Source organism: Aquila chrysaetos, chromosome 6 (genome assembly GCF_900496995.4).
Source record: "Aquila chrysaetos chrysaetos chromosome 6, bAquChr1.4, whole genome shotgun sequence".
Classification (NCBI taxonomy): Eukaryota; Metazoa; Chordata; class Aves; order Accipitriformes; family Accipitridae; genus Aquila; species Aquila chrysaetos.
In genome coordinates, this window is record NC_044009.1 from 34,229,782 (window position 1) to 34,242,379 (window position 12,598).

The window sequence follows — 12,598 nt, forward strand, 5'->3', positions numbered from 1 at the left end:
TCTGCAGCTAGTGGAAAATAAACTTCAGAATGCACAGCATAAACATTTTATTTTGACACTAGACAAATAGATTTTGGAGTCACTGAATCTTTGCTGTGTATCTAAGAGGTAAGGGGACTCCAGCCACAAACCCAAGTTCTGTCCCTTACTGTCACTGCTAAATGGAAAACTTTATCTAATCAGGAACTCTGCTGGTATAAACCAGACTAGCTCCATTGATATTAATGGCATTATAATGATTTACTTGTCGATGGATTGATACATTCAATATTTGAAAATGCTAGACAAAGAATCTCTTTTCCTAGGAATAAGCATGACTGCATAGTTCCAGCACTTCCAGATCCCACAGATGAAACTATCTGCATGTCTGCAGAGGCTCTGAGACACTCTGTACAGTGTAATGGGAGTGAGGAATTAAACACAGTGCAGAACACAGTGGCTGTGGTTACATATCTCTGGTTGGTGCATATCCACTTTCAGGACTGTTTTTCTTTCTCTCTTCAAATCATAACCTAATCAGCTGACAAGCCAGGTATCTGTCAAGAATACATACAGCAAGTTGTGAACACTGTGACATGCTCTTATGGAAATAAGATTAAGTTTCCAAATAGTCTGTAAAACACACTCATTGCGCATGCTTCCTCCCTGGAAGGCACCCTCGGTTTTGCCAGCCAGGGCTTTCCACTTGGCATTGACCACCTCTGTGTAGCTGGGTTGTGTCTCATAGCACAACAGCTGAGCTCTGAATGTTACTGAGCAGAGGGGTACCATTGCAGACACTTTCCTTCTGTTGGTAAAGTCACAGAAGTCTGTAGACTTCTGAAATACTTCAGCACAGGATAGGCTCTTCAGTCTTGGGGACAAGGCAGAACCTGCAACAGAACTGGAATGGGCCAAATGTTCAGCAGCTGATAAAAACAAACATATTCACCCCTTTTGGCCAAAGGTATAGCTAAGCAAGATATGCTTGTCAATATACATAGCAGTTAAAAGGCCTGAGAGGATGAATAGGAAAGACTTCCCCCAAAAAAGTAAAGGAGAAGCGGATACACTTCCCTCAAATAAAAACAAATTTTATACACTTATAAGAGAAACAGAAGAGACCTAGTGATAACTCACAGCTCCCACTGATGGTATCATGAGAAAGAAAACTGCAGAGCAGGGAATCCATTCAGGGCCTATTTAGTTGTATTTCATTAGATTGGGAAAGGTGATGCTATAAATAAAGCATCAGATCAATATAGACATATCTCAATATTATCCAAAAAAGTGTGAGTCACATTCAGCTTCTTGAATGGGCTGGTAGAAATTGGAGTTAACAGTTTTCCAAACTAAGTGTTCAGGACTAACTGAAAGTCTAAAAGTGACAGTAGAACCTACAGAGATTTGGGGTTATTCAGGACAGGAACTATAGTTCTGTGCGTAGCACAAAGCCTAATCCTGCCACTAAAACCAATGCATTGTGTGACTTTGGAAACTGCTCAGACTAAAAATAGGAAAGAAATTGTAGGAATTTAGGGGATCAATTTTCACCTAATTTCAATATAATTTTACTGTCTAACTCCTTTAAACATTAGAAAAAAAACAGCCTAAAAAAATTCCTAATTGAAAGCTGGGAATAATGATGTTTAAGCAAAATTATTTTTCAGTTAATATTCCCACTGGTTTTGGGGTGTTGTTTGTTTGTTTGTTTGTTTGTGGTGGTGTTCTGATGAATGATGAAGAAGAAGAGGAGACTATGAGTGCTTGGCATTATTATTAGAGAGAGAGATAAGAAAAACAGCAACTGCAAGACTCATTTTTGCTATTGTTCCAAATAAAATTTTACATTTTCACAGAATTTATGTTTGTCTTTAAATAGCAAGTGACTATGGCATTATTTCCATAATATAGTCTGATGATCTGACACTAAGCTGAAGGTGTTAGGGCTACAGATATTCTGACTTCTATTTCTAGTCATTATTTAGCAAAACTATTGTAATTTTATCTTTTTAAAGGAACAGATTTGTAGTTTAGGAGAAGATAAATTGACATGAAGATTTGAGAAGTAAAATCTAAAAGAGGGTTAATTCCATTGACATTTTCAGGTATCATAAGAGACAACACTGTAAAATTTCAGACATTTAATTATTCATGGCAGCAAAAACTGTTGGTTATGCAAATAAATAACAATTAATGACCTTGAGAATATTCCACCCACAATTGTCTTTGTTGGAGTTTTTTCTATATGCTTTGTAATATAATGTACAATCAAGTAATGAACAAGGGTTTACATTTGGATCATTACTATGCACAAAAATACCTCTTAGGAAAAAAGTTATTGGAACAAGTATGCATACACCACAGTATAAGCTATAAAATGAAAAAATGCATACTGTGAAAAAGTTGAAAGGGTTAGCCTTTGAGGGGGACAAATTCACTTGCAAAACTGAAATGATGATAATATTCTAACTATTATAATTGCTACTAAAACTGGCATTAAAAAGGCCTATGAGTATGTCTCTGCAGAAAAACAGAACTGGGGAGAAAAAGACCAAAATGCAGTAAAACACATTTCAAAGGAAGAATATAAAAAATCTGAAGTATCGGGAGGCTGCAAAGAAAAGGAAGTCAGTATATGGAAAGAAATTAAATTAGAACAACCTAGCTTTGATCTAACAGACTGGTGTGAGTGGTTGATGAATTCCTTAAGTGGAAAAAAGCATAGTCTAATATGTGCATTCAGAACAGTCAGGTAACAAAATCAGATTTTCACGATAGAAATCACAATTTACAATTGAACACACCAAGACCAATTGTGTAAATATATCTCCATAAGATACATTCAGCTTAATTCTGGTTCATCTGTTATGTTACTATGGAAACAAGCAAAAAATGTTAACTTGTCAATCTGTAAAGCTGTGAACAACTAGAGATCACATCCTGGTCCTGGGATTATAGACTCTAAACAAAGCAGTACCACTTCAGTTCTGAATGTAACTGGAAGCAAGTCAGAGCCTTCTATGGTGAATTTCATCAGAAAGAGGAATAAGACCCATTGGTTAGCACACAGTACCATGGAGCAAGTTCAGTCTTAAAGGTTCTAATTTTGTCATCCTGCCACAATTTCTGACCTAGGACTTCTCATATTTTATTTTCAGCTAAGAATGCTGTTAGAAACAGCATGAAGATGAAACAGTTAATGCTTGTACAAAACAAAAGAAATAATGAACGATCTACCATTTTATGTTATTCTTATAAAAGATGTAACTGGAAAATTTACAGCTATAATCTTACTATAAAATAGTTAAAATCAAATTATTAAAACCACATTTTTTTATATTTAGCCAAATTTTTAAAAGGAGTTAAATAGATTAAAACTACTAATGTTTAAATTACATACATTTATTTTTAATAAATCACATTCAGATAAATCCTGCATTCCTAAACCTCATCTTCTGTTTATATCCTGAACAAGGATAGTTTCCTGATGTGGGACTATGTTCAACAAATGCTAGTTTCACCACCAAAACCAAGCATTTCCTAGCATTTATTACAGAGAACTGTATTAGAACAAACATGGTTAGCCCTTTGTAAACACTGTTTTTTAACATCTGGTCTGTTAGCAATATGACCATTAACAGAGGTTTCCACCCAAAGCAATTTGTTACTTTAGCACCTAACACTCATACATGCCATCTTTTGAATACATAGTGATAACTGGCCATATTTGGAAATATCCAATCTTCACTAAAATACAGTAACATGTAGTTTGTACTGCAGCAATGAATGTAATGTTTCTTTTTAACTTTCAAAGCTGTTTTAAATTATTTTTGCATATTGTTTAAGACTTACTTACTAGTAGTAGTTCCATGGGGAAACATGAGCTTAACATGTATCATATTCTACAGTCCTGGATTCTTGTTTTTGTCTTATAAAACATATGGGCATCTGTTACGCGTAAGGTACAAATTTCTCCTATATAACATTCAGTAATCTTTCAGTATTGTTCTCCATAAACTCAGCAGGAATAATGCAACCTGAACCAGGACTTGCACCTCAGCAATCTCCCCAGCCACACACAATAAGGCAGATGGTTAAAACAATCCCCTTATTATAATAGTTCTCCCAGTGCTAGGTAAACATCACGGTTGTAGTACAGTATTATATCAGACACTAAGAATTTCACTTGCATTTTATAAACATTTGGACATAACTCATAGGCTTATTACCAAACAGCTGATATTAAAATACCTTTACACAGTAATTTGAAATGTGCATGCAGAAAATACTCTCCATTTTTAAGAAGTCCCATCTGAAGGCTACATGACATACGAGATTTTTAATACCAAATCATACCAAGTGCATTGGCAAGTTAGCTCTCATATCAAAACTGAGGAAGCTGAAATCACACATCTTCCAGCAACTGGACAACAGTTAGCCATTTTATGTTTCCTGTAAGAGTTAGTATTTCTGTTTTATGAGTAAGTCAGTCAAAATACAGTGAAATATATTATTTCCCCATACTTAATAACACAGTACAGACTCACCACTGTCATTCATGAAGCTTGACTTACTGCATTCAATGTGTCCATGGCACAGCATTTCATCAGAAGCAGGAAAAATGTTTGCAGTAAGTTGAAACAGGGCCCAAATTTGTAGGAAAAGAAGTATGACTGAAAAAAAGTAAAATTATTGTGTGTTAATATGTGCATCTGAAAGAGAGGTACTTTACTGTGTAGCTAGATATTTCTGAAAGAACAAAGATTTGAAAGCTAACTTCCAGCAAGAAGCAAGCAACATTGGCTTTATATACTATCTCTGCATACAGCCTAACGGCAATAAAAGATTGATTTTAATTGTAAATTTTATATTTTATGTGATTTTTTTAAAATTAATTATGGTTGTAAGTTAAAATTGTAATGCAAATTATGAATTGTATCAAGAAAGTATGGCATCAAAATTAGAAGTATATGGTGGAAATCTTTTAAGTTCCTCAGTGGAAACAACATTATAAGAAATGTTTTTATTATTGCCCTAACCAAATTCTGTGGCATTTCAAAATAATGTCTCTTATATGGAAATTAAGTAAAAGGTTTTTTTTAGTGTAAAAAAGTATAATTCAAAATTCAAGTCTGCTTTGTAAAAGGTATTTTAAAAGTATATTTAAAGTACACATAATGGAAACTATGACAGAATCAAACCAAAGTTGACATTTTTTGCCTTTGAAAGTCTTGAAAATTATTTTGAAAGCATGTCGTGGTTTAACCCCAGCCAGCAACTAAGCACCACGCAGCCACTCACTCACTCCCCCCCCACCCAGTGGGATGGGGGAGAAAATCGGGAAAAAGAAGCAAAACCCACGGGTTGAGATAAGAACTGTTTAATAGAACAGAAAAGAAGAAACTAATAATGATAATGATAACACTAATAAAATTACAACAGCAATAATGAAAGGATTGGAATGTACAAATGATGCACAGTGCAATTGCTCACCACCTGCCAACCTGCATCCAGCAAGTCCCCCGAGCGGCGATTCCCCGCCCCCACTTCCCAGTTCCTATACTGGATAGGACGTCACATGGTATGGAATACCCCTTTGGCCAGTTTGGGTCAGGTGCCCCGGCTGTGTCCTGTGCCAACTTCTTGTGCCCCTCCAGCTTTCTCACTGGCTGGGCATGAGAAGCTGAAAAATCCTTGACTTTAGTCTAAACACTACTTAGCAACAACTGAAAACATCAGTGTTATCAACATTCTTCACATACTGAACTCAAAACATAGCACCATACCAGCTACTAGGAAGACAGTTAACTCTATCCCAGCTGAAACTAGGACAAAGCAATTTGTCAATTTATTTCCCTTATCCATTTAAATAGTATGGCAGAGTGAGTATACTTACCATACCACGTGATTCAGCAGAGACTATTATTCTCACAGAAATAATATACGGCTGAGTAGTTAAGCACCTTAAATACTTCTGTGTTTATTATTTATTTATTATAATCTTTGAAGGATGATCATGATATTCAGGTTTCATAATCATTCTTCAAAGAGAGTGGTTAAGCAGAAGTACCATTCAAACATACATGGAATTATAAGAGTAGACTTTTTATTTCCTAATAATAATCAAACTGGCTTTATTCACAACTAATGTTTGGAAAATTTATATTCTTCTACAAATAATTGCATCCATATGAGCCACTACTGCTATGTGGTTTCAAATAAGAACATTTATTATTCATTGTTCATTAATCTTTATTTGCTGTTTATAATTCATTATTCTCTAAAGCTAATGATTACTTTCATCTGAGTGGGAAGGGAAAAAAGTAATACCATACAACATCATTCACTCATGAGAAATAAGAATTATTCAATACATTAAACAAGCAGTTCATCATCTATTAATTTATAGATAATTTACTTGTCAATATTGAAGCATTACACATACATCTTCCAAAAAATAAAACAGAAATAAAATTGAAATCAGAAGATCATGTACCAAAAAACAAGGGGAGTTGATTTTTTGCCCAGATCTGCAGTGATATCAACTGAGATGGCAAGCTGGGAAATAGGTTTCTCTTTCACTCCCAAAATCTAAGTAGTAGAAGTATAAAAAGGAAGCATTAAAAAATCATTTGTGTGGCAGAAATAACATTTTGGGTGGAGCAGGAAGTTGGAACAGAATTTCTCTCAGTATCCTAAAACTCAACTAGTTTAAACTCCATTCCAAATGGTTAAAAAAAAAAAAAAAAAAACACACCAAAAAAAGCTTATTTAATTTGATGGCTTCTATTCCAGATACTGGGCAAAATCTAGCATTGAAATGTTCATTTGAATGTATTTAAAAATTATATTTTTAAACCCTGCTTTATCTGCCCAACGAGCCTTTTATAGTTCATGCATATGTTTGTCTTTACCAAGTGCTTTTCAGCAAATCAGAATGTAAGCCAATACACTGGGAAGAAAGAAACGCAAATAATAAATTGTCTACTCAAAACTTCTCTGACCCCTGCTAGGCTACTCCTACTGAATATTTTTATCTTAGTTTCCCTGGTATTCATGTGCCACTCTGCCAGTGCTGACTAGCTTCCATCGGTGTTTTGCTTATGAATTAACACCAAAGAAAACCCCTGTGCGGAGACATGACTGATTGTACATAATAGTTCCGTAAGCAGAGATAAATTAGACAACTACATCAGTTTGCTTTTGTGATGCTCCATCTGTTCAGATCTGTTTATTTTGCCAAAAGCAAAAAGCAATTTCCACCAGCAAAAGTGCTGTAACTTTGAGAAACAAATTGGAAGACCACAGTGGTAGGCAAAAGCAATACATTTAACTGCCTCTGCAGGACACAGGCCCAGACACCATATTAATCAGCTCTTAAACTTCTGCTGTAGAAACACAATCTCCCATTGTTAGAACTTAATTTTTTTTTTTTCTACGAGCTTTAGATCCTTAGTAAAAAATAGCTTTTCTTCAGTATTTCAGCATGACTGGAGAGACTTTTACACTGCAGCATATCCTCTCTTTCACATGCATTTCCCCACTGGAGCAAGGGTCTTCCCGAATTGTAATGAGAACTACACTTCAGAGTTTATCCGTGTTATTTTCCATTATTTAGGATAACTCTGGACCATGAAAAGTCTTCTTAGTGGTTCCCATGACAACAACCTCTCAAGTTACTAATCCTCAACATATGGCTGGAGTAAAGGGATGTTTCAGTGAGGTGCAGCACGAGTTACAGTAGTCAGGCTAACCTTGGGGATGACCTTATAAAACTCTTCCAACCAGTGGTGTGTCCCTAAGGCTGGGGGCACTTCAAGCCTATTAATTAGTACAAAAAATTCTGTCATTTAGTCTAGTTGACAGATTACTCCAAAACTATTTTCTACATGCAAGAAATTGATGTTGCTTCAGTTGCCTTCCAGAATAAATACAGGAAAGAGTCCAGTGCTAGGAATTTTTGAGAATAGGTTGGCCAAAAAAACCCGTTTCAGGAATGACTAATACAATTGTTGTCACAGATAACTTCATCTAAAGATACAAGCAAATCATGGTTTGCATGGAAAGGAAAGATCATGTATTACACCAACTATTATAGCTGGAAAAAAGAGGTAAGACTTTGGTGCACAAAATCTTTTAGAAGATGAAATTGAGTCTGTCCTAAGTATGCAACAGTTGTCCTGGCCCTGAGATTCACAGATCTATAAACCTATGACTCTGCAGTTCATATGCCTTAAGAAAATGCTTCATAAAGTTATACCTTTCTCATTATGAGTATAGCAGCTGTCACCTGGACTCCAAGGCTGAATGGGGCATTTATTAAAACACAAACTCTTAAGCTTGAAATAAAAAAATCTTAGTTTTTAGCCAAGAATTGTATCAGACCAGTATCCTCAGTGATTCAGGCATCTAACGCTGATCAACTAGTTACATAAACTTATCTTTATCTATAGGATTTGATGATTTAATATGTGGGTGAAAGGGGATCTGAAGTTTAATCTTCCCCAAAACACAGTACTCTTAAGAATACGTCATAGACAATCTTTAAATGTGTATCGAGGGAATATAAATATGGGTTTTTTTCCCACCATTACTGTCAGGTTATTTTCTAACTGATGATCAGCACTTGTAATTCAAAGTGAGATTGCTGTCAATAAAAATGTTTAGTGTCTCAGGACTTGGCTCTGAAGTAGTGAAAGCTCTGAAATGTTATTGAATTAAAAGATTGTCCTGGATTTCTCATGATCATCCAACCCTTCATTGTGATAGAATACCTGAACACACAGCAGATTCCTGCAATCAGTGTTGCATTAAATCTTTCAAATAGCAGACACAAAAGAATTGTATATAGAAAACTTTGGCTGAGAATACAATTTATTTTATTAGTTAATTTGTGCCTTTTATATTTTTTTTCCTAACTTAAGAGGGAGAAGGCATAAAGCACAATATTCTTACTCTACATTTTTTGTTGCAGAAATAAAACTGCAACACACTTTTCTGAAAAAAGTTTGGAACCCTATTTGCAAAGGTGAGCATAAGCAATGAAAAGATCATAGTGCATGACTGCCTGCATAGCCAGAGACTAGTCATGATGATGCAAGATGCCCTTCCAAATCTGTTTGAAATGTATTTATCCTAACTGAAACATTTTTATTACATAGAAGTACCTCTATTTCATTAAAAATAAGAAATAATAAGTAGTTATCTACATTAGTGTATATACTACTTCATGCATATTAAACAAAATATTTTATACTGTTGCTTTAATTTTCACTTTGCTTAAAGAAAATGGATGCTTCTCTTATCATTTTTGTATATGGTATACGCAGTCTTTAAGTATAAAGAGCTAGTGCCAGTGGTACAGAGTTAACAGAGAGCCCTATTAAGTTATACTAGCCTATCGCAGAATATTATCACCTTGAATTTCTGTGTAATATTATGCCTATGAACTGAATCTATTCTGACATTTTTATTTAATCATCTTCAACTCCAGACAGGTTAGATACTATGGATTATCCTTACCACTTAGGCAAAAGAGAACTAAAGGTAGAAGGTCTCTGTTAGCATCCAAAGCCAGTGCATGTACATGCATATCTGTATCAGTTGCCTACGCCTAACTTTCAACACAGACCTACATTTAGTTGAACTCTGACAATGTACTGCTATAAGTACAGTTGAATGGATCCCTTACTTACAAAGCACTCATGGGATGTGATAATTAGAAACACAATTTATTTCTATATGAGCCCTCTGAAGTTAATTTATCTACAAGAAAATTTTGAAAACTTTTTCCTGTGCAATGTCAATTCCAAAGTTTGAAGAACAGAGGACTATACAGTTGAGTAGGATTCAAAAGAATGGTCCAACCTTTGCTTCCCAGGCTCACAACACTCTTTTTTTTTTTTTTTTTTTTTTTTTTTTTTTTTTTTTTTTTTTTGGTAGTGTTTAATTCTTACAATTACAGGAAAAAATTTAACGTATCCTGACTGTAAACTATGCAGCTATGTCTTCCGGAATCCACAGAAAGTATAAAGCAATAGCCAAGAGAGTAAACTACTCCCATTTACTTCAACAGGTGCTGACACAGAGGCCAGTGATGATAATTTAAATGTCATTGTTCATCCAAGTACCTACTGCAAAAAAGAGAAAATATTGCAGAGAACTGCAATAGAGAACTACACAAAAGCTAAAGATCATCCTAGATTAAAACACAGAGAACATCAGATTTGTCAGCCTGAATATTGATTAATCTTATTCAATCACATTAAGCTAACTCAGATGAGCTATGATTGAAAAATACATCCAATTCTGACTGTCAGCACAAGAATACAGACAAGTCCATTGTGAGCATTAATTTCGAGTAGCTTTTTAATATCAGCTAATACATCACACAGGCAGGAAAGGGGCATAATGGGTTTGTTTCCTTAATGGACAAAGCAGGTTGCCAGATTTGGCGAAATAGTGCTGAATAGAAATGAGCTAATAAAACCTGGTATTTGTTACTGTAATTGCCTTTGATGGAGTAGGTTTTTTACATTCCAGAATAAAAATTTGAAGAATTTGCACCATATTCCATTGGTCAATACAGCCAAAATGGGTTTGCATTCAAGTTATCACAAAGTGCATACAGAGACAAGATTTGTCAAAACATTTTGAAATGTGTGATGATGTCTTTAATGCATGTCAAAGAGGTATTCAACTATGACAAATAAAGATAAAAAACATGGGCTCTGTTTGATGTGCTAAAATGCTGGCTACATTTCTATTTGGAACTTTCTATTAAGCCAATTCTCTGCATGACTGTTATAACCAAATATAATGTAAACAGCAGTTTAAAAAAATCTTTAAAAATAACTAAAACCCAAGATTTGTTAATGATAAAATCAGAATGTTGGGATTTAAAAGTGTTGTGGTTTAACCCCAGCCAGCAACTAAGCACCACGCAGCCACTCACTCACTTCCCCCCACACGCAGTGGGATGGGGGATGAGAATCAGAAAACTCATGGGTTGAGATAAGAACAGTTAAATAGAACAGAAAAGAAGAAACTAATAGTGATAATGGTAACACTAATAAAATGACAATAGTAATAATAAAAGGATTGGAATATACAAGTGATGCACAATGCAATTGCTCACCACCCGCCAAGTGATGCCCAGTTAGTCCCCGAGCGGCGATCCCCCCAGGCCAACTCCCCCCAGTTTCTATACTAGATGCGAGGTCCCATGGTATGGAATACCCCTTTGGCCAGTTTGGGCCAGCTGTCCTGGCTGTGTCCTCTCCCAACTTCTCATGCCCCTCCAGCTTTCTTGCTAGCTGGGCATGAGAAGCTGAAAAACCCTTGACTTAGTCTAAACATTACTTAGGAAAAACTAAAAACATCCGTGTGTTATCAACATTATTCTCATACTGGATCCAAAACATAACACTATACCAGCTACTAGGAAGACAATTAACTCTATCCCAGCTGAAACCAGGACAAAAAGTATCTTCTCTTTTTCTTCAGTCACAAATATTTCCCAATTTAAAAGTTTAAAGTGAATAAAAATTGTCATTTACAGAGTTAAATTTGGAAACCGATGGCATCATCTTTGTCATTTCCCTATTCATAGTGTTGTCTTATTAAGGTGACAAGATATGGTAACAGTATCTGAATGCTTTGTCATTTGCATCTAGTCTTAAGACACAATTACAAATAGTATTCTATGTCTATTTTAAAAATGTGCATTTGTCATGTTTGACTAATATTTTTCACCCTCCTTTCTGGTCAGAAAGGTCACCACTATGTAATGGTGTCTTTTTTCTACCATCAAGATAGAAAGGAGTTGGAAGAGGTATAGTTTTATATTTTCTTCTGGGACTGAAAAAATTCATCCAACTGCAAATTATTTCTTTCTATGATGCAGAATTTAGACTGTTTACTACATACAAACAGTGAATCAAGAATATTAATATATGACATATCAGAGAAAAGTTTGTACTTTATATAATACTTGCAAGAAAAATAGAAGTCTATAGGGCATCAGAGTCCCTGAGGATATAATTCTAATTTTTCAATGGAAAAAGTAGAGACAGAAAATTTGACTCAAGACTGACTTGCATATGAAGACTAATGATCAGAGTAGGAATGTATTTATAAACCGACATAAAAATAAACCTGAGCCGAGTGTTGAATACCTACAGGAACATACCAAGGTCATATTCCTAAAGAGACTAGGAGCAATGGTACCTCTGATCTCTGATATCTCAGTGTCAGTCCCCAGGACCCAAGGAGACTGTTCTGCTTGCTCTGTCCCAACATGATAAAAACATGACATAAACTATTATTTTCCTGAAGATAATGACTCTTGCTACTGATATACTGGGCTAGATTGAACTGTGGTTTGATATTTTATGACTATTTCATACTGTTTTCCTTATGTTCTCTATTACTGCAACTCTTGTATGCATCCTGGCATAATATTGCATCATGAATTCTTGGGGGCAGATCCTCAGCCACGTAACATCTTTTTTATGCTCTTGTAGCTAGCAAGAAGTAAATTACACTAGCAGGGAAGCTATAGCTCCCTCTTGTACAAGAAATTCTTGAGTAGCATAAAAGCCAGGCGAGTACCCAT

At 35.2% G+C, this 12,598-nt stretch overlaps 1 protein-coding gene across 5 annotated transcripts in view; it reads left to right on the forward strand.

Moving 5' to 3' along the window:
• The window catches only part of KCNH7 (potassium voltage-gated channel subfamily H member 7), a 243,408-nt gene that overhangs the window by 98,739 nt on the left and 132,071 nt on the right, over positions 1 to 12,598 (forward strand). The gene's annotated exons all lie outside the window — the stretch shown is intronic.